Source organism: Camelus ferus, chromosome 36 (assembly GCF_009834535.1).
Source record: "Camelus ferus isolate YT-003-E chromosome 36, BCGSAC_Cfer_1.0, whole genome shotgun sequence".
NCBI classification, from domain to species: Eukaryota; Metazoa; Chordata; class Mammalia; order Artiodactyla; family Camelidae; genus Camelus; species Camelus ferus.
Genome location: NC_045731.1, coordinates 20,506,889 through 20,531,701, shown reverse-complemented (window position 1 = coordinate 20,531,701; position 24,813 = coordinate 20,506,889). Strand labels below are relative to the sequence as shown.

At 47.4% G+C, this 24,813-nt stretch overlaps 2 long non-coding RNA genes and 1 pseudogene across 2 annotated transcripts; all 3 read right to left on the bottom strand.

Moving 5' to 3' along the window:
• Positions 1-349: 349 nt before the first annotated feature.
• Positions 350-3,991, bottom strand: LOC116661752. Its single transcript, XR_004317680.1, has 3 exons — positions 1,958-3,991; positions 1,423-1,562; positions 350-661 (listed from the first exon to the last, which is right to left on the bottom strand). It is a non-coding gene; the product is annotated as an uncharacterized LOC116661752 (long non-coding RNA).
• A 10,196-nt stretch (positions 3,992-14,187) lies between these two features.
• Positions 14,188-18,036, bottom strand: LOC116661690 (annotated as a pseudogene).
• A 1,289-nt stretch (positions 18,037-19,325) lies between these two features.
• LOC116661751 lies at positions 19,326-23,680 on the bottom strand. Its single transcript, XR_004317678.1, has 5 exons — positions 23,630-23,680; positions 20,592-20,720; positions 20,114-20,240; positions 19,653-19,705; positions 19,326-19,366 (listed from the first exon to the last, which is right to left on the bottom strand). It is a non-coding gene; the product is annotated as an uncharacterized LOC116661751 (long non-coding RNA).
• Between the last annotated feature and the right edge of the window lie 1,133 nt (positions 23,681-24,813).

Below are 24,813 nucleotides of genomic sequence, written 5' to 3'. Positions count from 1 at the left end.
GTTCTCCAAATACAGATCTCTATTACCACGTGTGCAAACCACATAAAGGCCACCAGAAGAAAAGCTCCCACAGATAAGATGGAATTACTGAAACTGAAAGCAGCCAAGCAGCATATATTAACTAGGAAAAATGGTGCTGCTAGAAATGGACTCATGGGCATAGAAACAAACTGTGGTTAGCAGGCAGGAAAAGGGGGATTAACAGATACACATTAATTAATATAAAATAAATGACAAGGACCTGCTATATAGCACAGGGAACTATATTCAAGTTCTTGTAATGATTTGTACTAAAAACAATCTAAAAGGTATATATATATGCATATGTTAATAACTGAATCTCTGCTGTCACCTGAATCTAACATTGTAAGTTAACTACACTTCAATAAAAAATAATTAGAAAAATAAAAGTAAGTCATTAAAAAAAATAAAAGAACACTGTAATACCTGTAGCTGTAGGTGGTGGAGAATTCTGGCTGCAAGCAGCAAGTCCACTGGATCACTCCAGCACTGACTATCAACCTTTCTGAACATCAGAGTCACTTGGCTTCACTGAGGTTACTTTTCTCTTCTGTGAAAGGCTACAATTGCAACTAACAATGTATAGAATTTCATCATTCACAAGCCCAACAATTAGTGAGGACTTCCCATGGGCCAGGCTCTGGACAGATGAAAAGATAGGGTCTCAGATATATTCAAGGGTAGAAGAAGTTTTTGCCATAAAGACATTAATTCTTCCTGTTTTGATAGACAGATTCAATGCAATTCTGATTAGAATGCCTACCAGACTTTTCATGGAATGTAACAAGTTAATTTATGGTCAGGAAAAGCCAAGAAACTTCTTTAGAACCACCACTGGGGAAGAGTGGATAGGTCATTGATTTCCACTGTTCTTTCTGAAGTGATGAAAACGTTCTGGAATAATAATGCTTGCACCACTGTGAATATGCTAAAAGCTGCTGAATTGTACCATTTAAATGGATGGACTTCACGGTGTGTGAACAATATCATAATAAAGCTGTTATATGAAAAAAATATTTCTTGACAATTATTTTCACCTCTATACAACTAGTCTGCCACACAATTTAAGAAAAACAAAAAACCAAAACAAACCAAACTGTGCCAGGAGCTATTTAGGACTGCAATGTCCCTAGGTCTCCAACCCCTCTGGTGGTGCTGTTCCTGTTAACACACACTAGCTGGGCTGGGCTACTTAGGGACTGTAACTATCTTTCTAAAATCGACGTTCACACATTTCACCCTGGGAGAGGGAAGCCTGGAGGATGTCACAGCCTCATGCCTTCAGATCATTTTTAACTGAACCAAGCCCTGCTTTCAACACTGTAATCCCTCTCACTATATAAACACGTGACATCATCAAGCACCGCCATCATAACACCTGAAAGTGTTCAAGGAATTTACCTGCGGCAGAAACACTGAGGGAGGAGACAGAAGTGCCCTCAGCACTGACGCTCCATTTTGCCGACTTCACCAGGAGAAGCTGGTATTTACAGCCTGAGGCTCTCAGCCCGGGGAGCAGCGCCCACGCCACTGAGCTGGTCCTGAGGGAGCGGGAAAAGGAGAGGAGGGCAGCCCCGGGGTCACGGGGCAGGGAAATCGGGGTGGGGGACGCGGGCTACAGCCCCGCACGGAGGCCAGCCCCAGCCCCAGCCCCAGCCGCCCGCCGAGGAGAGGAAGCCCGGGAGGAGAGGACTTGCGGGCAGGAGAGGGGAAGGGGACGCCAGCCGCGGACTGAGGGGAGCCCGGCTGGGGCGAGAGGCGGCAGGTGCACACCTGGCCCTGGACAGCTGTGGCCGGGGCGCCGGGGCAGGTGGCGCGGGCAGAGGGGCCTGGCCCGAGCAATTCAGCTGAACACACGCTGACTCGCACCCTCGCGGGCTGTGACACGCGGACCGCCCTCCCGCAGCCGCCTTGAACTTTCCCGTGAGCCCCCTACCTTGCACTTCCACAGCCGGAGGCCCCAGCCCCAGGCAGGAGCCAAAGGCCTACCGGGCAACAGAGCTGAGAATCCTTTGGGGCCGATCCCCGGCTCGGAGCTGGAGCTTCCAAACCTCGGTCCAGCTGGCACCAACTGCGCATGCGCAGGAGGGCCAGCGATCCTCTGGGTTCTGCGAGAGAAGGTGGGGAAGCAAGGGAGGGAGAAGATGGGAGGAGGAGGGGAGAAGGGGAAAAGTGGAGGGAGACAGATGGACAGGAGGTGCAGAGAGAAGGGAGGGATCTAGAGAGGGGAGGGGAGTAGCAGAGATGGAGAGAAAAAGCTTTACCTCTGGGGGCACCCCGACACAGGCGGCAGTCCTGCCTCTGTACCCTTCTCTAACACTTCAAGGCCCGCAGCTCAAATTTTCCCTCCCTTGTCCACCCCTCCAGCCGAGGCCTCTGCAGAATCCCTACGGGTATCACATCCGTTGCCCCCAAGCGGAGCTGGGTTTCCTGTTGCTCTCGGAACCAAGCACCCGCGGGTGTTGCCGCTCAGAACTACCTTGGGAAGAGTATATATTCCCCTTTTACACGCTGAGAAACAGGCAGGCACGATCTCTGCCTTAGCTCCAGTGTCCCAGGTCTTGGGCTGCCCGGGAGCGGGAGGTACAAGATCAGAGCCCCAGACAGAGCAGACTGCCTGAGTGTTGGTGCATAGACCCCATCCCTCCTGGGTAAACCACACACCACCCTAGTGGAACAATCAAGGGCTCACAGTAGGTCCCTGGGTGTGGGAGAGCTGTCCTCAGTTCCAGTGCCCAGCTTGCTAGGTAGATAGGAGTGTTACTGAGTCCAAATTCATTCTCCTCAGTGCAGGACAGGCCAATAATTTGGGAGACCAGGTGTTGGGGCATGGAATAGCCAGTTTCTCTAGACCTTGATAGCAAAATAATGTCCTGGAAAACCATCTCCCCAAGTCAGAATTCAGGCTCCTTTCCTACATGCTTGGTTGTAGCAAACTTCTTGGTGTAGGAATTCTTTGTTGTTAGAATCCTTTGTTCTTGCAGCTATCTGCCTGGGTAAAATCTCTGTAAACCCCCAGCAAAACAAACGTTATTTTCTATTCTGCAAATTGTTATCTTTATATGAATGGAAAGTGTTAAGTATCCTTAAAGGTCAGAGCCTTGAAAATAGGCTCTCCTGTATATTTCAGGCTCTAGGCAACATTGTTTCACAAGCAAGATGAAGCCTAGGAGACATAGCACAGTGTTAAAGTCAAAGGAAAAGATCTAGTATGGAGTCAGATTTGTTCTTTTCTATTACCCGGGCAGAAGGCACTTGAGGATTTAAACCCCTTTAAGTTAAAAATAAATAAAAGTTTAAAGGAATTTACATACATAGGTGGGAACGTGCATAGCATACCTGGAAAAGCACACAAAGGATAGTAAACAGTGGCATCTCCAGGGAGGGCTGGAAGAACAGGGGATGAGGGAAAACTTCTTTCACTTGTGTATTTTTGTGCTCTGTTTGAATTTTTTTAACCATATGCATGGATTTCTTTTTCAGTTAAAAAACAATTGTAATGGAGCAAAGGAGTAATTAGCACAGCAAATACAGCAGCCATGGAATCACTGAGCCATCAGTTTTAATTTAAGCCAGGAAACATTTATTGACTCTCTCCTATGTGCCCAGTGCTCTTTTAAGAGTTCTTTTATTATTTTTATTATTATTATTATTTTTATTTTTATTTTATAAAATAATAACATGCTATCCCTCACCCCTGCCCAGGGTTGGCGGAAAACCGAGTTTTTCTTGAGTTGTTTTCCAAGGAGTAGAGATGATTTATAAACAGAACACATCTTCCAGGCAAAACAGTCAGAGTGGTTTTCCAGCAGGCCAGACAGCTATGAAGGGTTTACAGTAGAGGCGCCCAGAGGCTGAGAGAGAAAGCCTCCAGGACCCTACAACAAGCTGCCCAAAGTGCCTTCTCCATGGCACTACAGAAATAGGAAAGAAAAACTATGACTCCATATTAGATCTGTTCTTTTGACTTTAACCCTGTGCCCTGTTTCCTAGGTTTAGTCTTGTTGGTTCTGCACCTTTTGTAAAACAATGTTGCCTAGAGCCTGAAATATATAGGAGAACCTATTCTCAAGGCTCTGACTTTAAAGGATATTAACACTTTTCCATTCATATAAAGATAACAAGTTACAGAATAGAAAATAACATGTGTTTGTTGGAGGTTTACACGGATCTTACCCAGGTGAAGAGCGGCAAGAACAAAAGATTCTAACAGCAATGAATTCATAAACCAAGTTTGCAACAACCAAGCATTCCTGCTTCCCCTTTTTAATATAAAAAGAGCCTGAATTCTGACTTTGGGAGATGGTTTTCCAGGACATTAGACTTCCACCTTCTCAGCTGGCTTTCCAAATTAAAGTCGCTATTTCTTGCCCCAAAACCTGGTCTCCCGATTTATTGGCCTGTAATGCACGAGCAGAACAAGTCTGGACTTGGAAACACAAACATACATTGAAAGTACCCATTTGGTATATTAAATGACTTGCTTCCACTCTTCTTCCTGACATTTTCTTCTCTTGAAAACTCCTGCTATGTTTATGAAAACCCTGTCATGTGGACACATTTGCATCTCTAGCCACTACCCTTCCAGGTAAGAACTGATGCCAAGAAGTCAATGGAAGTTGCCAGAAAAGAGCAGAATTGGTTACTGGCTGATGTTCAGGAGCAGGCTGGGACACCTGACAAGATGTCATAAGTACAGATAGACAGCTGGGCACCAAAGGAGAAGCTTCTAAGCCTCCATGAGGGACTTGTTGGATAGGAAGGAAAAGTCCCAACCTATAGTTCTGATCCCACCACGAGCTTCCTGGGTGAGGCTGGACAATTCACTTAAATTCTCTAGGCCCATGCTGTCCAACATGGGAGCCACCAGCCACATTCAGGATTATGAAGTTACTCTGTAGCCAGACAGAATTATAAATACACATTTTATTGCAAAGGTTCAGCAAGTATAATATTTAAAAACATTATTTGTTATCTTGCCCTAACGAGTTATTTTTGTATGTCTAGCTTTCTGTGGTTTGCAATGCCTGCGACTAATGTTTCCCTTACAGTGAGTTATTTTGAAATTATAAGTTGCTGGACACAGTACCCTCATATCACACTTGAAAAAAATTGATCCACATAATCAAGGTGATCTGACTTAGTAGTTATGAGCAGGGGCTCTGTGGTCAGCCTGCCTGAGTATAAATTCTCACTCTGCCTCCAGGGGATTCTGTGTGAATCTTGGAAAAATTGTTATTGTTGTTGTTGTTGTTATTTGTGTCTCTTTTTCCTTCCCTTTTAAATAGCGAGGAATATGTAGACTATATCTCGTACAGTGTTGCCAGGATTAAATGAGTAAACGTCTGTGCTGCCCACTTCCCTGGGTTTCAGCATTCTCCAGGCAATCAGTGTCAAACTCAGAGGCATTCTCCACTGTCTTCGTCAGTCTGGGGATGCTGTAACATATTACCATGGGTCAGGTGGCTTAAACAACCAGCATGTTCCTTAAGTTGTGGAGGCTGAGGTCAATGTATCTGGGAGAGGATAGCCTTCATAGCTCGAAGATGGCTGTCTTCCCACTATCTTCATGGGCCATAGAGCAGAGAGAAGCAAGCAATCTGGGGCCCTTTATAACGGCACTAATCCCATTCATGAGGGCTCCACTCTCATGACCTCATTTTATCCTAGTAATCACCTCCCAAAGGCCCCGCCTCCCAATACCATCACCCTGGGAGATGGGGTTTTGACATATGGATTTTGAGGGGATGCAAACATTCAGTCCACACATCGGCTAACTCTCCCCAACATGCAATCATCAAACCTGTAGCTAATTTCAAAGTAATGTTTATATCTCTCTGCCCATTTCCATTCCTGCATCCACTAACATTGAAGCACTGTTATATTTTATTCCTTATTTTTCTGGTAGAGATTTAATTGATTCCTCTACTCCAATGCTCTCCTCACACCAAACAGTCCTATTAACAGCCCTGCCAGGTAGGTCTTCCTTAAAACACCTTCCCACTGCACCTGGTTGTTTTTTAGGTGTAAATGTCAGAATCCTCTCCACACCCCAGCCTAGAACTTTAATCCCTTACACTACCGCTCACTATGTTATTTTTCTATTACCACTGTAACAAACTTCCATAAGCTTAACAGCTTAAACCAGCACAGATTTATCACCTTATGGCTGTGGAGGTCAGAGATCCAACACAGTTCTCACTGAGCTAAATTCAAGTTACCAGCAGGGTTCCTTCCTTCTAGAGGATCTAGAAGAGAATGTTTCCTTGTTTTTGTTTTTTTTTCCAGTTTCCAGAGGTCACCCACCTTCCTTAGCTTGTGCCCCACTGACTTCCTCCATTTTCATGGCCAGCAGCCTTTCTGAACATTGCTCCATGGCTACACCTCCCTCTGATTTTAAACTCAGCTGGGCTATGTCCTCCATTTTAAGGACCCCTGTGATTACATTGGGCCCACCTGGACTATCCAGGCAACTCACCCTATTGTCTCATCTCAGGATCCCCTTCTCCCCTCCCATTAAGGCATTATGTACGTGGCTGTGACACTCACCTTGTGTGACATTTCCTCCCATGAGCAATTAAGGTTCAAGGCACTTATGAATGACTTTTTGTTTTTCTTCCTTAGTCTTTCTACCTTCAGTATGTGTGGTGAGATTATATGAATCCTTTTTATTTGTGGCCCTCCACTAATCTTTAATAATGTATCATGGGTTTAAAAGGCTAATAGACAATTTAGAAGACAGAAATCCTCTAAGATTTTTCTCCTAATATGTCTGTCATCCCTTTTGCCATGTACAGTAACATGTCACAGTTGGCTAACCTGTGGCGGGGAGGAACATGATTCTGCCACCACACTCCCCTCATTCACACCAATTTGATGATCGGCTAACCAAGGATCTATGCTCCCCGCTTCGCTCACTTCCTCCTCCTTTCCACTGACTATCCTGTTCCCACTGCTTCCTTCATTCACCACATCAGGATTTCATGACCATATTCTTCTCTAAGTAAAATGGATATCTTGCATCTACTGTCTGATAACTGTTCTTATTGTATATGCACACACTGACCTACACATAACCCCACCCATCTCTTTATTTTCCTAGAATCTTCCAGAGGAATCAGTTCCATGATGATGATGATAATGATACTGACAGTGATGACAGGGGCCTCTCAAGGATTCTGATAAAGAGGGAATCAATAAAGGGAGGGAATCATTGCAAAATTGCCCCAGAACAGGCTTAAAAGTAAATAACTGCTAAAGTGTTTAATGAAATTGACTAATATTTAACTATTTTTAAAACTTTGTAACACTGAATTTAAAATTTTAATGGGAATTTTCATTCACCCCTAACCAAGATTCAACTCTAGGACCAAAATCTAAGGATTTCTATCTTCTAACAAATTGTCCACTAGCCTTTTAAACACGTGATCCTTTAAAAAGGGTAAGTGCTGGGCTGAAAATAAGCAGGATTCATATAATCTCACCAGACACAGTGAATGTGGAAAGACCAAGGAAGAAAAACAAAAAGCCATTCATAATGTCTTGAACCTTACGTTGCTCACAGGAGAAAATGTTAGCCAAGGTGAGTGTCACATCAACATGACGCCTGAGTGGGATGGGGAAGCTGATCTTCCTCATCAGACATTTATGCTGATTTGTTAGATGCCAACACAGTTTCCTCATTGGATTTGCTTCTAATAAGTATGGAAGAGTTTAGGCTCTACCAAGAGCAGACTAAACATTTTCCCCTGCTGTCAGGTCACTGGACTGAATGTCCCCACAAGAAGGATATGATTATGTTTCATAGGGAAGTCTTCCTGAGAAGCAACAGGCTTTTCGAGGGCAGAACTGCAGGTCCCCCCATGGAGGGCTGGAGGAGGGCTAGAGGGGACACTGGAAATACAGCAGGAGTGAGTTCAGATACTGCTGCTCAGGTCGCCAAAGTCAGCAGTGCTATCTCTAAGGATATGTCATTCTCCCAAAAGTTCCATGAGTGAAGGAGCCTGTGAACACTAAGCAGGTTTTTAAGACACAGCAGCACATAATTTGCATCACAACTCAATTACAGTATGTTTTCATATTTGGAAAATAATTAGCCCATTGTTCTTTGAAACTGCAGCAGTAGTAATAGAAATAAAAAAGACTGAGCCGTCTTGGAGACAACAATCAATAAACAATTCTAAATCTGCAGGATTCCTTGACAATATGCAAGCAATGAGCTAGATGTGTGCTGCAGATACCTCTTACTGCAGGGCTCACTCCTGCAAAGCATAGAACTAGTTTTCTCAGCAGACAGAGGGAACCAAGTCAAGATTCCTAATCTTGAGAGGTTTACTATATGGCAGGAAAGATCAGACAAGTACATACAGCCAAATATGAATAAATGTAATCAAATATTATGAAATGTGAATGGAGCACAGATGAAAGAGAAATTACTTTCACCTGGGATCTAGAGAGACCTCTTCAGAAAATGTGGCTTTGGAGATGGCCAAAGACATGGGTGGAATTTTGGCAGAACAGGATGTAAGGAATTTAAAAACTGATTCTAAAATTCATATAAAAATGCAAAGGATCCCAAATATCCAAAACAACTTTGAACAAGAAAAACAAATTTGGAAGACTTACACTATCTGATTTTCAGACTTTTTTTATAAAGCTACAGTAATCAGAAAGTATGGTGTTGGTGTAAAACAGGGAAATAGAATAATGGAACAGAATAGAAAGTTCAGAACTAAACGAACACTTATATAGACAATTGATTCTCAAAAAGGATGCAGTGGAGAAAAGGATCTTTTCAACAAGTAGTGCTGGAATTGTTAGATAGTGATATGCAAAAAAAAAAAAAATGAACTTTGATCCACACCTCACAAAATATACAAAAATTAACTCAAAGTGGATCATAGATCTTAATAGGAAATCTAAAACTATAAAACAGCTAGGAGAAAAAGCATAGGCTTAAGCTTTATGACCTTGGGTTTGGCAAATATTTCTTTGCTATGACACCAAAAGTATAATCTATTTTAAAAAGTAACTGATAGAGTGAACTTTACAAAAATGAAGACTCTTCAAAGCTCTTCTAAACACTGCGAAGCAAATGAAAAGACAAGCCATAGACAGAAGCTATTTGCAGATCATATATCTGGTAAAGGTCTCTCTTTGTGTCTGATCCAGAATAAAAAGGTTTCAAAACTCAATAATAATGCAAACACCTGAATGAATGAATGAGGCCAGAAAACACACTTCAGTAAAGATATCCAGATGGATAATAAGCATATGAAAAGATGCTGATTAAAGATGCCATTAGTCATTAGAGAAATGCTTTTAAAAACCACAGTGAGATACTAGTACACATACATACTAGAATGTATACGATTAGAAAGACCGACCTTACAAAGTGCTGGCAAGGAAATAGAGCAACCAGAACTGATACACACCACGAGGAATTTACAATAGCACAACCATTTTGGAAAACTGTTTAACAGTTTCTTTAAAAAAGGTAAACACCTATCTACCATATAACCCAGATATTCCTCATCTGATGCTTTAGAAAATAAAGCATATGTCCATACAAAGACTTGTAACCAAATATTCACTGCAATATTATTTATAATAGCTCAAGTTGTAAATAACCCATGCATCCATCAAGAAGTAAATGAAGAAACAAAGGATGGTCTATCCAAACACTGCTCACAATAAACTATTCAGGAAAAACTCAGCACTAAGCAATACTCTGCTATAAGAAAAATAAGCTATTAATACAGCAACACAGATGACTCTCAGAATAATTACACTGAATGAAAGAAGTCAGACAACATAGAGTAGATACTGCATGAATCCATTCATACAACGATCTTGAAAATGCAAACCAGTATGTTGTGATAGAAAGCAGATCAATGGTTTCCAGGGGAATAGACGGGGAGGGAGGGAGGGACAACAAAATGCAGGAGAAGAGTTTTGTGGGTGATGGGTATGTTCACTGTCTTGAATGTGGTCATGGTTTCTTGGGGATATACTTATGTCAAAACGTATTAAGTTGTACACTTTAAATGTGTGAAAATTATTTTGCCAAGTATACCTCAAAGCTGTCTTAAGAAAAAAGGCACTTCTGTCCTGACACAACTCAGGGCCTGATTGGAGTGAGATGATCAGTCCCTCACCCTGTCTGCCTAACGGGAAGGTAGAAAACCTCTCATGGAAGATAAGATATGGATTTTTCATTTGCAATGTCTGCCATGTAATAATTTCTAGACATGCAACATGTCAAGACTATATGATGGATAAAATGAGAATAAGAAATATTAGACAATGGATGCAAACCCCCAGGTGATGTAGGCATCAGAGTTACCAATAAAGGCTATAAAATACTTTTAATATATTCAAGAAAATAAGGAAATGATGGGAGAATATATAACAGGGTCAAGACTTTCACCAGAGAAATATACTGGAATGTATTTTTAAGAAAAATCAAACAGATACTCTAGAACTGAAGCTTTCAGCTCTGGAAACAGGTAAACAGAGCTAATTAGGATCCCTTTTAAGTAAAACTTTCAGTAATGCCGGATAAAATACAACAACAAAAGTAACACAGAGCTAACTATGGAGAGAGAAGTTCCCAGGTGACAATACAAAGAGGACACTTAACGCCAAAATGGTAATCTTGTGAGCTGATGCCACCGCACCCTGGAGGGAAGGGGTTTTCATCTGCACATAAATAGGGATACAATGTCCATTTAGGAAAAAGGGTCCATACCAGATGTAGAAGAGTCTTCCTTTATAGAAACCTCTGCATAAGACGTATTGGAAGACTTGCCTCTTCACTGAAAGGGAGACTCAAAGTTCTCCACATGTGCACACAGGAAAGGGGTGAAACAACCGGTTCTCTAGGGAAAAACAAAGTCTCCCTTAAAAAAGTCTAATCTCCACGCCCCTGCTTTATATGAATGTGGAATCCAAATTGATACTCCACTTAAGATTCCGGAATTCCCAAACCAAAAAATATAATAATTCAAGGTTGATCATATCACCTGGAGCCTTAGGATAAGCAACACAAAATTGTTCTCTAGGGAAACTTTAAAAACCAGGATGTAAGGGACAATCATAGGAAAAAAATTGTACTCACTATAGAGAAGCTCCCACAACTCTACACACACACAGACACACAACTAAAAACAGAAGGAAATCAGTGCCACAGGGAAGAAAGAGCTAACCGTAAAACACAGGATGATTAATATTCCAGAGCCTAAAATTATGAAACAATCTAAGAGAGAGCATAAAATAAGTATGACTGAATCATTAAAAGGTAAAATTAATCTTATATAACATAATGAACAATCAGGACATCATGAAAAAGAAAACAGATCAATTTTTTAAAGAACTAAACAGAACTTATGGAAACAAAATACAGATATCATTTGGTATATAAAATTCAATGTATGGGTTAAGTAACATTTTAATCTTCAATATCTAGGGTGTTCATTAAAATTCAACAGTAATCTCTAAAGTAATTGTTTAAAAAGAGAATAAAAATAAAGAAGTCAAAATGAAGAATGCAAAATAGGCCGGTCACTATTCTAAGTTCTTCATCTATTTTATCACTTAATGCTCACAGTCTTTGAGGTGGATAGTACCACTTTTTTACATGAAGGAGGTGAGTCTCAAAGGGATTACATATACTGGTTACATGGTTAGCGAGGGAGGGAACCAAGCCCGGATAGGCTGTCTCTAGACGCCATGCTCTTAACCATGACTGCAAGGTATATAACAGGCAGGAGAAAAGCAGAGCAAAGCAAATAGAATTCACAAAACAAGATGCCAGAAATAAAACATCATCACTAATCACAATGTATTTAGATGAAATAAATAATGAGTTAAAAGATTTACAGATTTCATTTGTTTACCTGAGACAAAGCAGAATTAAAACTTAAAACTGGTTGAAAGCTTAGAAGAATAACAGAAAGAAGTCAAAAGTTAGAGCCAGAAAAAGAGACACCTGAGAAATACTAATCAATGGAAAGGGAATCACTCAAGCCTCCCTCAGGTTCATAGGTACCTGAAACCCACCTTGGCCTGACACTTACCAGCTCTGTGCCTGAGCGAAACTCTCAGTCCCCCGGAATCTTCGTTCACTCACCTGTGAATGTAAGGAAAGATCCCTCCTTCCATCCGGCCAATTTGTATTGACTGCTGTGCCACGGGTACCTGGTCAAGCCACCTGAGGTCCGTCAGTGAACAAATAAGGATCCTTGTCCCTGTAGGACTGAGGAGGAGCAGAACATAAACTACAGTCGTGACAGTCATGTGAAATATATGGTATTCTAGAAGGTGATAGAAATAATATGATCAGGGAGAGGGGGTTTCTGGGGCAGAGACAAGGGGAAGGCAGTTTCCAGTTTAAAATGAGATGGCCAGAGCTGGGCTCACTGAGGACCTTGAGAAGGGGGTGCTAGTTGCTGAGCTCCCTCTAACACAGCACCGCACACTGGGTGACATGAACCACAGAGGCTCACTGTCTCACAGCCCTGGGGGCGGGGAGTCTGCAGGCAGGGTGTCAGCAGGGCAGGCTCCTCCTGAGGGCTGGGAGGGAGAGGCTGGTCCAGGCCTCTCTCCTTGGCTTGGAGACGACCGTCTTCTCTCCACATCTCATCACGTCATCTCCCATGTACACGTGTCTCTGTGTCCACATTGCCCCTTTTTATCCGGACACAAGTCATACTGGATTAGGGCCCACCCTAATGACCTCTTCTTAACCAATGACATCTGCAACAACCCTATTTCCAAATGGGGTCATGTTCTGTAGTCCTGGGGGTTAGGACTTCAGCATATGAGTTGGACAGAGACCGGCCAGGGCAACAGGCCTGTGGGTGCATGTCTGATGTCCCCAAGGGCCAGCAGGGAGGCCAGTGTGGCTGGAGCGGAGTGAGCCAGGGAGAAAACCGGAGATGAGCTCAGCTTGGGGAGGGGGAGGAAAGCTGTAAGGTCACCATAAGGACTCTCAGCTTCTTCACTGAGTGAAATGAGAAGCCATTGCAGGATTTTGAGCAGAGAAGATCACACCCAGGGTCTCAATCATGCCTGACTTAGGTGATGAGGATGAAAATATTTAGGCTTTTGAGCTGATAATAGTTAGACTACATGTTGGACTTTGAGTTGATGGTGTAGTAAATGAGACTCTGGAGGGTGTTGGGATGAGGTGGATGCATTTTGCATGTGGGATGGACAAGAACCAGTGGGGCCAAAGGGAAGAACTCGGTAGAATAATGGCCCCCAATATGTCCACGGTCTGATCCCTAGAACCTAGGAATATGTCACTGTGCATGGCAAAAGGGACTCTGCAGGTGTGACTGTCAAGGACCTTGGGATGGCAGATCACTGTGGGAAAGCAAACGTCATCACGGAGGTCCTTAGAGGAGAGAGGCAGATTGGTCAGAGACAGAGATGTGATGTGGCAGCAGAAGTCACAGTGACACAGGGCCCTGGGCCAAGGAGTGTGAGCACCTCTGCAAGCTGGGAAAGGTAGTAAGATGAATCCCTCCCAAGAGCCTCAGTGTGGAACGTAGACTTGGCCACACGTTGGTTTTAGCCCACTGACATTGACTTTGCACTTCTGCACCCTAGAACAGTGAGACAATGGATGTGTGTTACTTTAAGCCACTGAGTCTGTGGTCCTTTGTTACAACAGCAATAGGAAAGGCACTCAGGAACCAACATGAACATGAACCACAGGCTGCCTGCTGTGCTGGCAGGAAGTCCTTTGTCTCTGATCCTGGGGGAGTGTCCTGTCTTCTGGCAGCATCCACACACTACCTCATGCTAACCTGGCAGCTTGCAGGGGGTCAAATCTTAACCCTGCACAGTTCTTGATCATGTCATCATGGGTATTTTTCCATCTTTTAAATACACTTCAGTCTTCTAATTGAGAGACTGTGTACATAGTTTTCAATCTTAATAATAAATAACTGTGGTTTTATTTGGTTATTTAAATTATGAATAATAATATTCACACTAGTAAAAGTTATTAAAATCAACATTTTTCAATGAAAATATCAAATTTCTTTTTGCATGAACATGTATTAACTACAAGAAATGTTCCATGCTTTGTTCTACAATTTAGTGTTAGAGTCTTAGAGAATAATATTTTCCTCAAAAGTTATTATGGCGAGGGGATTTCTTTTGGTGGTACAGTTCCTACATAAAATCTGGTGCATGGCTCAGGCCACTGGGAACCTAGAGATGATAGAAATAAGGAGGCATTATAAACACAGAACAATTTTTAAAGGAATTAAAAAACTGGATGTGTGAAAACAAAGAATCAGAGAATATTCTGGTGAAATAAAAGTATTTTTCAGCTTAAGCAAGACACTGGGTGAATAAATCTAAAATGAAAAAACCACCCAGAGATTAGCAGCGAGTCATGCATGCAGTGTGACTGATCAAAACCAAGTTGTTTCCAAACCAGTGTGCAGGCTTGATGCCTTCATCAATCAAGTCTGTGTGGCACCAGGCCACCTCGAATACATGTTGATGAGGTATTTATAAGCCCTTCACCATCCCAGCTCAAAGCCCACACACGAGCCACACGACCATCACCTACACAGTCTGCAAAACACACATCATGGTGAATAGCACTTTTCTTGCTCAGTAGCCGGTGGCAGGGCACTGTGAGCAGACAGAGATACAGGGACACAGAGACACAGAGGCACCTCCCCTTACTCAGCTGATAAACCTTCCGTGCATTCCTGGGGACAGGATTGTCATAAAATGCACCATGCATTGATCCTCCTCCTAGGAAAGAAACGACAGGGTTGTCCTCAGGTTTGAGCAAGGGTGGCCGGGGGATCTCAGTAGAGCTGTTTCAGCACAACCAATAGAAATGATGGCCACCGTGATCAAGAGAGACGTCCCCTGCCATCTCGGTAGGCACTTGGGCTCCTGACAAAAGCTGGGCTCAGTAAAGGGCTTGAGTAGAAGGCACAGACCTGAGGGATGCCCCAGCGAGAGACAGGAGGTAGGGCCTGGTTTATACTGCTCTGGGTGTATCCCAGCCTCATCCGAATACGAAATCAGAAATTTGCAAAACAGTAGAGCTGGGATGGATCACCTACTCCAGACTCCTCTCCTTACAGTTAAAAGGGTGGCAGCCCTGAGAGGCAAAGCAAAGTGCTAAAGGCAGAGCCTGGAAGTGGCAGCGCCAGATGAAACGCACCGTGCCAACCCCCGTTCAAGGCCGCTGACACTGAGTATGGGGCCAAGGTTTCCAACTAGGAGAATGAGACAGTGTAAATACTTTGTTCCCCCCAAAACCCCAAATGTTTTTTGAAGGCACAAAAACTCACTTTAACTAGCTCTCTTCTGAGGGGGCGCTCTTCTGTCTCCGTCTTTCTGTCTGTCTCCATTTCTCTCTCTCAGACACAAACACATACAATTTCGTGAAAGGGGAATTCCTGCCATACAAAGACAGACTTCACATCTTCAGAAAGACACTTGACAAAGCACGTTTTCTCAATTCAAGTCTTTGTGTGAGGTCTGGGCAACTGGCTTATCTTCTAGAACAATTGGTGGTTCCAAAATCAGGAAATCATCTTCCCCAAAGGAAGAGTTCTGGTCCGTGTTGATGAAGTTGGGGATGTCACATTTCATAAGCCTGTTCGGCTCCTCCTCTGGCCACCTGCTGCATCTGATGGCTTCCTGGAGCCGAACATCCCTGTCAAGGGCTATGGTTGGGATACCAGCTTTGGCCTTGTCCAAGCGGTCCACTTCATTGACGTAGCAGTGAAAGAGGGACCTAGATTCGTCATTGCCCTGCCAGAGAACACCTTGGGCACCAGCGGTCTTCCAAAGTCTGACACAAAGCTGTTCAGTCTGAATCTCTTCTCGGGAGACTCTGCATTGCCATAAAGAAAACCAAAATAAAAGATCGCTCACACTCTAGCTCGGTGACCTGAAGAATCATAGTTTTTGCCATCTACTGAGTGCAAGTCCCTGCACAGAGAATGCTGACAAGCACTGGAAATGAGAGACATCACTTCTGAACACATACAATTAAACCCAAGGCAAAAGTCACAAGTGAGGGCCCTTGGACCAACCTAAACAGACATCATTCCCTGAGAATCCTCAATATTGCTGTATCGCACAACACTGTTTCTCAATGGGGCACTCAGATCATCTTCATCAGAATTAGTTAAAGTGCTTCTTAAAATGCAGAATTCTGGGGTACACTCAGCGTCTCCAGAGTTAGGGACCAGTAGTCTGTATTTTCAGAGCCAGCCAAGGTCACTAAACATGCTCAGGTTTAACACCGCCGTCTACATCGGGTCACCTGAGCATCGACAATGCTGTCTCACGGGGTGGGGGGATTGCCATGTGTGTCAGGGTGCTGTCCTACCCACGAGACTCCCCTGATTCTCAGAACTGACAGTGCTGCCCCATTGGGCAAGAAATACCACCATTTCACAATGCATACACAGGGCGCCCGACTGACAGATACAATCAGTGATGGGAGAGGGGACAAAGCTCAGGTTCCTGATCCCTTGTTTCACTTACTATGGGACAAATGATCAATTCAAGGGTAATAAATCAGTGAATGAGTGAATAACATGACTCTCGTTAGTCCCACGAGTGCCTGGAAGAGGGAGCCTGGGCACACTGAGAACCATAACAGCCCATCTACTTAATTGCCATCCTCCCCAGATTTATGTAAAGGTTACTTCCACCCAGACTCCTCCAAGAATCATGCCTGAACACACTCTCAAATCCAGAACAGAACCTGACAACAATTAGGCTCTGGAGTCTGTGTTTAGCGAGTGTGGAATCTCAGCGATTCCAGCTCTTACACCTTGCCTTCCCATCCCACACCTCACGATATGGCCCTTATGACCAGCTCTCCTGGGGCTGGGGCCACAGAACCCATTTACAGGACTGGAAGAATCTGATCATGTAAACCATCCCCCAGATTATCATCAAGAGTCACCTGCATTTCAGGGATCAGTAATCCCAGAAGCTTTGCAGTTCAGGCAGCTGAGGGATTTTTATATCAGTTCTGTCTTCTACTGTGACTGCCTGGGTGACATCAGACAAGGAATTCTCAAAAGCCTGAGCTTTTCCTTTCAGGAATAATCTACTTAACAAATCTCGTTGACCACTCAACAAATGTGATGTGAAGATCAATGATTTACACAGGAGTACAACATTCACTAGGTAGTGGATTTAGAATCAGAGAAAAATCATTTGAGAAAGATTGACAGAATGTAGCTTTAATGCAAATTTAAGTATTCTTACCTTTCAGTAAATCATCTTCCCCTACTTATCACTTCACCCAAATTTAAAAGATGTTTGAGAACAGGGATGAGTGTGCCAGCAATCTGTGACCCAATAACCTAAAATGTCACCTAGGAAAAAGAGGGGAGTAACACATTTTTAAAAACATGGTGAGGATGGCGGGGACATCCCCCAACTCCAGACTAAGAAGCTCTGAGTAATAGCTTTCCTGCCTGCCTGGGGCATCAGCTGATATGAAAACCCACCCAGAAACCTCACAGTCCAGCAGCTCTTCCGTAACACAGGCTACACTTTCTCAGGATTAAGAATTGGGTCCAGTAACCACTTCGCTGAAGAATAAAGACAAAGGAGAACAAGAGAGTTCTGCCCCTCCCCAGGGAAGAGCCCAGACCTTGGGCTGCATGCACTGCGCCCACCTCCCAGGAGAAGGATAAACTGGAGAAGGGCGTCCTGTGAAACTGGGGCAGCAAAGGTTGAGATGGGAACAAATTGACCAGCTGGCCAGGGACAGCCCCCTCTGTCACTGCCTTGGCGGCTGCCTCCGCCCCCTCAGCACACCCTGCTCACTTCCGGTGGTTAAGCTGTCAGGGAAACTGCTTTGCGACCTGGGGCAACAGAGGCTGCCCCCAGGCCAAGCTGAAGGGGAGATGGGAGCTAAACCACTAGCTCCCAAGCGGCAGGCTCCACACCCCCGCCAACACCCCGCCACCCCCGCAACCTACTACTCCCCCGGGGCAACATGACCCGGAGAAGGGTGACCTGGGAACGAGGGGCAGCAGAAGCCGCCCCCACGTCAGGCCTCCAGAGAGATGGGAGCTTATCCTCCAGCTCACCAGGGGCAGCCCCCTCTGCTCTCCACCCCCTGATCTCACCGCGCCCACCTCCCAGGAGCAAACTGACCGGGTGTGGGGTGTCAGGCGAATCTTGGGAGGGAGAGGCCATCCCCAGGCCAGGTCAGGGGAGAGGAGAAGAAGTGGCCCCATTAGGCGGGGCAGCCGGCCGTCGCAGCTGCCTCTGCCCCTCGACCGCATCACGCCCGCCTCCCAGGAGCAAGCTGACCTGGAGACGGGCATCCGGCTTCTTGGGCAGCAGAGGACACCCCCAGGATTGGCCGCGGGGAAGAGGAGAGAAAATTGACAGACTCCGCGCTGCAGGTCTTCTACCCCCGCCGTCGCCACCCTCGCACCTTAAAGGCACCGTCCCGGAGGGCCCCTCCCCCAGCAGGCTCAATGGGACAGGTGTGTCTGGTGATCTGGGGCTGGAGAGGCCACTCCCACACCAGGCCTTCGGGGAGACAGGAGCCAATCCACCAGCTCCCCAAGGCAGCCCCCTACCCCCGCAGCAGCCACCATTCTTGCCCCCTGACCTCACGGTGGCCTCCTCTAGGGAGCAGGCTGACCTGGAGATGGACGTCCGGCGAACTAGGGACAACACGGTCCGCCCTCAGGGCGCACCATGGGGGGAAATGGGAGCAAATGGACCAGCTCCATAGGAAAACCTGCCGCTGATGCCACCACCCCCAATGAACCACTCCCGCCTCCCGGGGTCAGGCCGACTAGGATACACGTGTCTCACAACCCAGGGCAACAGAGACCGCCCCCAGGACAAGCCGCGGGGAAGATGGGAGGAAATGGGCCCGCTCCCCCGCTGCAGGCTCCTGAACCCAACCACCCCTGCGCCCTGACTACCCTGCCTCCCGCCCCCAGCAGGCAATGTGGGACAGGGGTGTCCCAGGACCTGGCGCAGCAGAGGCCGCCTGCAGGCCACGCGGCACAGACATGGGAGCTAATTCACAAGCTCCCCCTGGGCAGCCTCCCTATCACCGCAGCCACCATCCTTCCCAGCCCCCTGACTGCACAGCACCCATCTCCCAGGAGCAAGCTCACATGGAGTCGGACCTCAGGCAAATCTCCGGCGGCAGAGGTCGCCCCCAGGCCAGGCCGCAGGGGAGAGAAGAAATGGAGCAACTCCCTGGAAAGGCCCCCCTCCCCCTGGCGCCGCCGCCGCCGCCTCCCAGGACCAAGCTCAAATGGAGACCTGCGTCCCGCCTCTAGGGCAGCAGAAGCCGCCCCTGGCTCCGCCGCGGGGGAGAGCGGAGTGAAATGACCGGCTTCCGCGCGGCAGCCCCCCTACCCTCATGGGCCCCGCACCTTAATGGCACCGCCCCCACTCCGCACTCAGCAAGCTGAGTGGGACAGGTGTGTCCGGCGACCTGAGGCAGCAGAGGCCGCTCCCAGGCCCGGCAGCCGGGACAAGGCAGCTATTCCACCAGTTCGCCAGGGGCAGCCTCGCTCCGCCCCCCTGCCTCTGCCGCCGCCCCTTGACCTAACCGCCCCACCTCCCAGGAGCAAGCTTACCTGGAGTCCAACATCTGGCGAATCTCCAGCGGCCAAGGCCCCCCCAGGCCAGGCTGCAGGGAAGAGAAGAAATTCGACCGGCTTGCCCAGGCTGCCTCCCACACGCCGCCGGCGCCGCCGCCGCCGCCCCAGACCATTGCACCAGCCTCCCAGGGTCAGGCTGACTGCGAGGATGTGCACTTGCCTTCTGATCCTGGCCACGTGCCTGAGCACCTCCCTGCACCCCTACACTCCTTGCACCTCTGCACCCGTGCCACTCTCTGCACTTCTGCACTCCCTGCACTTCTGCACCCCTGCACCCCCTCATCCCCTGAACTGCCTGCGCCCTCCACAGCCCCTGCACCCCTGCCACCACTTACACCTTTGCACTGCTTACACTCCTGCACCCCTGCATGTCCCACACACCACCTCTTGGGCCTGTGGCAGAGTCTCTGCTGTTAGACCAATGCACAGGAACTCACATCTTTGCCAGTATATGATGCATCAGTGGACGTCTGGGGTTGGCTGCAGGAAGGTACATGTTCCCGGTCACTAGCCTGGGCCACTAGGGTGATCTCTGTGAGGTCACCCAGGACGGGCTCAGAGATGCTGTTTCTCTGGGAAGAGAGGAGTTGAAACCGGTCTTGAGGGCAGAGCTGTGCTCACCAGGCCGTCCACGCTTCATGTTTTACACAGGGCTTCGGAGAAGTGAAATGGATCCGGCCAAGTAAGACCGGCCTGCTGTGCACCCACCTCAGTCCTGGGCTCTGAGGCAGACCGACTGGCTCCCACCATCAGGACCCAGTTTGGGCACCTGAATGGTCCCTTGGAGGCATCCTATCAGTTCTCAGGAAGAAGTCTGGCTGCTTCCACCCCATGGCCCTCCCTCCCACTGTGCTGGCCTCAGGAAGGTTCCTTATTTGGGGAAGAAGGCAGCCCACCCCCTACCCCACCCCTCACCTTTCTCTAACCCAGGCTGGTGCTTTCTCTGCCCTTCAGAGTCTGGAAAGCCATTTCTCTTCAGGTATGTCCCTTCTGAGATGGACTTGCTTCCACTCAATTCTAGGTGAGGATGCACCATGGAATGCACTGGGTAAGAGAACCAAAATAAATAGTTTCTTCTGTGAGGTTTTCTGTTTATCTACTGGGGCTGGGCTGTGTGTAGTTTGCTACAGCTATTGGTGTGAGGGGCTAAAGCCACCTGTGTGTCCTTGTTTTCATCTCCCTGCTGCCTTTGGGTTTTCCCTAGACACTCCTGAGACATTTACTTCTTTTAGTTTTATTCCTGTCATTGCACAGGGGCCCTACTGACATGGAGGTAAGGGGTTGGGGGAGCTGGACAGAGCTGGGCATCTGTAGTCCTGTGATTAGTTCTCATTGAGCCTGTGCCCTGAGCTGTGACCTCCACAATTGTGTCTCTTTCCCCTCACCCCAATTTGGGTGACACAGAAGGTATTTCCCTTCCCCCAGGTTGGTTAGGCTTTGGTAAAATAATTTCTCATTAAAAAAACAAACAAACAAAAAACAACTTCCCCCAGTGAAACAGAATGTTCTGGGTGTATTTCAATAGAGTTATTTTCTGCTTTCCAGGCAGGAAGCATTAGGAGTCTTTCTCTGACTTTCAGTCTGAGAACAGGGTACGGTCCTGGAGGTAAAATGCATGAAAAAGAGCAGGGGGCCCCTCTGACTGGCCCCCTGGAGTTGTCACACTCAGACTTCCCCATGCTGAGCCTCCCGCTGGCCTCAGGGACCTGTTAAATCTGCCTTTCCCCGGGGTTCTTACAAAAGCGGGTTCTGCCCTGGGAGCTATGACTCTCCAAGCCTGCCCGGCTGCCTCTCTGGGTTGGGACCAGCTTTCCCCCTCAGTTATCTTGTGGATCTAAGAAGAGCAGTGGGTTTGAAGCTCCCTCAGCCCTGGTGTTGTTTTCAGGACAGAAGGAGCAACTTCTGAGCTCCTCACAAGCTGGACCAGAGGCTGGAAGCCTCCCCTCCTCTGCCTCCGTGCAATCAGTGGCTGTTTTTCTGGCCGAGTTTCTGAAGATGTGGATTTAAACACACACATCCCAGCCCCTACAGGAGCACACAGTCCCAATAAATCCCCCCAGTTTCGACTGGGAACTACGGAGCCAATGGGGACACGAGTTTTGGGACCACAGAGGCCTGACTGCATGACATGCTCCGTGGCCTATTAACGTGGTTGCTCTGGGCCTTGCCTGAAGTGGCTTGCTTACCACACCTGGTACGTGGGAAACACAAAATAAGTATTAGAACCTGCACTTTTGCTCCCTCCAGGGCCTTCAAACATAGAAAGTAATAAGTGAACTCAGACGGCCTAGTCACCACAATGAGGTCCGACCAGCCCGGCTCTCCTGAGTGATGGGCACTGACTTGCACCTTAACTCGGAACAGTAGGGGAACCGCCTTCCTCTAACTGGGCCTCACCCCAAACCAGGCACACCCTCAGCTGAGACGGGGAAAGCTCACCCACTGAGGTGTGTGCTGGTGGCTTCAGTGTGACCTGGCCCTGCCGGGATGTGAACCTGCAGTGAGTGCGGTGGAGGGTCGGGTGGAGGGGGGGTCCATTCTGCGGTGGCAGGGGGCCTGGTAACACCCCGCCTGGCCTGGTGCCTGGGGTTCCCTAACACCTCCTACAGCTCCTGGGTTGGCTCCGGTCCTGGCCACTCCACACACTCTCCCAGTATCTTTTCATTAAGTCCCTTTTTTGCTTTTATCAGCGAGAAGTGGCTTCTGTTGCTTGTTCAGTGGAACAGTGCATCGGGAAACCAGACTATTTCTAACATCAGTAAAATACCAACCTCGGTCAGCTCGCCGGGCAGACCGCGCAGCACAAAGGCCTGCAAAGGGCTGTGCGAACGGCTTACGTGAAGGGTCCTCATCACCTGACTTCAGAGATACAGAAGCTGGTGGTTCAGGTAAAACCTCAGGGAGGGATTGAGGAATCCAAAGCTGGTTGGTTTCAAAGGCTAACTGGTCAGACCAGACCCCTGAGCTGTGGTCAGAAGCCTAGCTCAACATCACGCAGACTCAGCACACTAAGTGCCGGGTGGGGCCTGTGGTGTTCCTTTTGCAGGCTCTCGTTGGGGATTCACTGTAGCCACTTATATGCAGCAGAGATTCCAGCCCCCTTAGCCCCCACCCTGAGTGATCCATGACACAAATCCCGGGAGTGTTTAATTTTCATCTTTGTTTAGGAGGATGAAGGTGGGGCAAGAGGAGGCATAAATTCATACTGACTGACTCAAGGTCACAGCCAGCACCTCCTCCTCGGAGAGCTATGTGCTCCCACAGTTGTGGCTGGGGGGCTGGGCGGAGACCCTCCTCTGGTCCCAGAGGGACTCGCTCCTCTGGCCACAACTGATGGGTTGGACAACAGATCCAGGGGGAGACAGAGCATCGTTCCTGGGAATTTGGAACTGACACACAGAAATCAAGTTCACTCATCTGGGGATTGGTGAGGGGGAGGGGCGGTGGTTGGAAATCAAATGAAACCAGAGCATGAGAGAAAGTTAGAAGTGAAAGAGAGAGAGACAGAGAGACTGAGCTTGTGAGAGCAAATAGTCAGAAAGAAGGAAAACAATCATGGGACAGAGGAATTCCAGCTCCTGACTGTCTAGTCTGTCCCAGCCCATCAACCACCCCGCGGGATGGTTAATATCATTCCAGTTTTGCAGATTAGGAAACAGGCTGAAAAAGGTGGGGGCTGGGTTTGGGTGCACAGTTAATTTAAATGCCGCTGGGCCCCTCATTTCCCATTGCCTGAAGGCACCTTAATCCTCAATGGGACCCCTGCGGTCCCCTGACCGCCCAACACCCAAATCAAAGGGCCCCTGCAGGAGTGGGAACCCCTCTGAGTGTGGAGAGTTCCCTGCACCGAGATGCCATGCATCAGCAGGCTCCCGCTCACCCCAGGTTAACATCGCCCCAGCTGTGCAGTCTCCCGACCCACTTCCCTCCCTGCCAGGCACCCCTGTCCTTACCACCAAGTGTACTGCAGGAATTCAGGCACAGGGATGCCCAAAGCAACACGAACCCACCGGCTGTACAAACAGCAGACTCCCAGCCCCACCTGGGTTCCAAGGGGAGAGTAGGCGTCCTCACCGTTCATGTGTCGAAGACAATCTTCTTCTTCAGCTGGAGGTTATAGAGAAAAATAAAATATCCAAAACATAGTTCGGTGAGGAATTCCTCCAAGGACCTGACTCCAGAGTCTACAACCAGGTGTACCTATCCCCCAGACTTGGGGTGAAGGTGGATTATTGATCAGCACAACCCCCGGTGGCCCAGCTCCTCGGCTTGGCTGCCCAGAGGGGGCTGGGGGAATGGGTAAGGCCAGGGCACTCAGGAAGAGCACAGAGGACCTGACATCTCCCCTCCGCACTCGTAAAACCTTCCCCAAATCTCAAGACATCGGACAGAGAGCCGCCAAAACAATAAGGAGATGCTCCCATCACTTCACTCACTCCTTTCAGTTCACTTACGAGCTGAGCATCCACTGGGTCCCAGGACATGACACATAGGATGACCGTTGGGACAGGCTTGGTCCTTCCACCTGGACCCTGTTCAATCTGATGGAAGAATGATCACTTATAAAAAGTTTCTCAAAATTATACAGAGACCAAAGACAAACTGCAGAGTGAACCAAATTTAAAAATATATATGAAGATCCCCCAGTCTCCCCGCCTAAGGTTAACAGCATAAAGCAAGAAATTCTTGCCTTTGATCACCAAGGAAGTTGTCACTCCCTCTCAGGTGGAAAGGAGAGTTATTCTTTGAGCAGGACACAGAAGTGCTCCATCGGATTGGACCAGGGCATCTACATTCATTCAGCAAATGTGTATAAGCTCCTACTACGTACGGGAATCTCCTAACTAGACCCGTTCCCAAGGCTCTCGGGCTTTATCAGTCAACAAAATAGACACGACTCCCCATCACTGGGGGCTCAGAGTTTTAGCAGAGGATACAGGCAGCATGTTGGGGGTAGCAAGAGCTTGGAAAAATTTTAAAAAAATGAGTGATATGAGCAAACTCGGGTGATGGCGGTGGGGTGGGAGGCAGGCAGGAGGGAATAAGGCAATCCTGGCAGATCTCACGGATTAATGAACTTGAAGCAGAATAGATCCAGAGGAAGAAGGAAGAGCTGGAGCCAGAGGCCCCCAGAGTG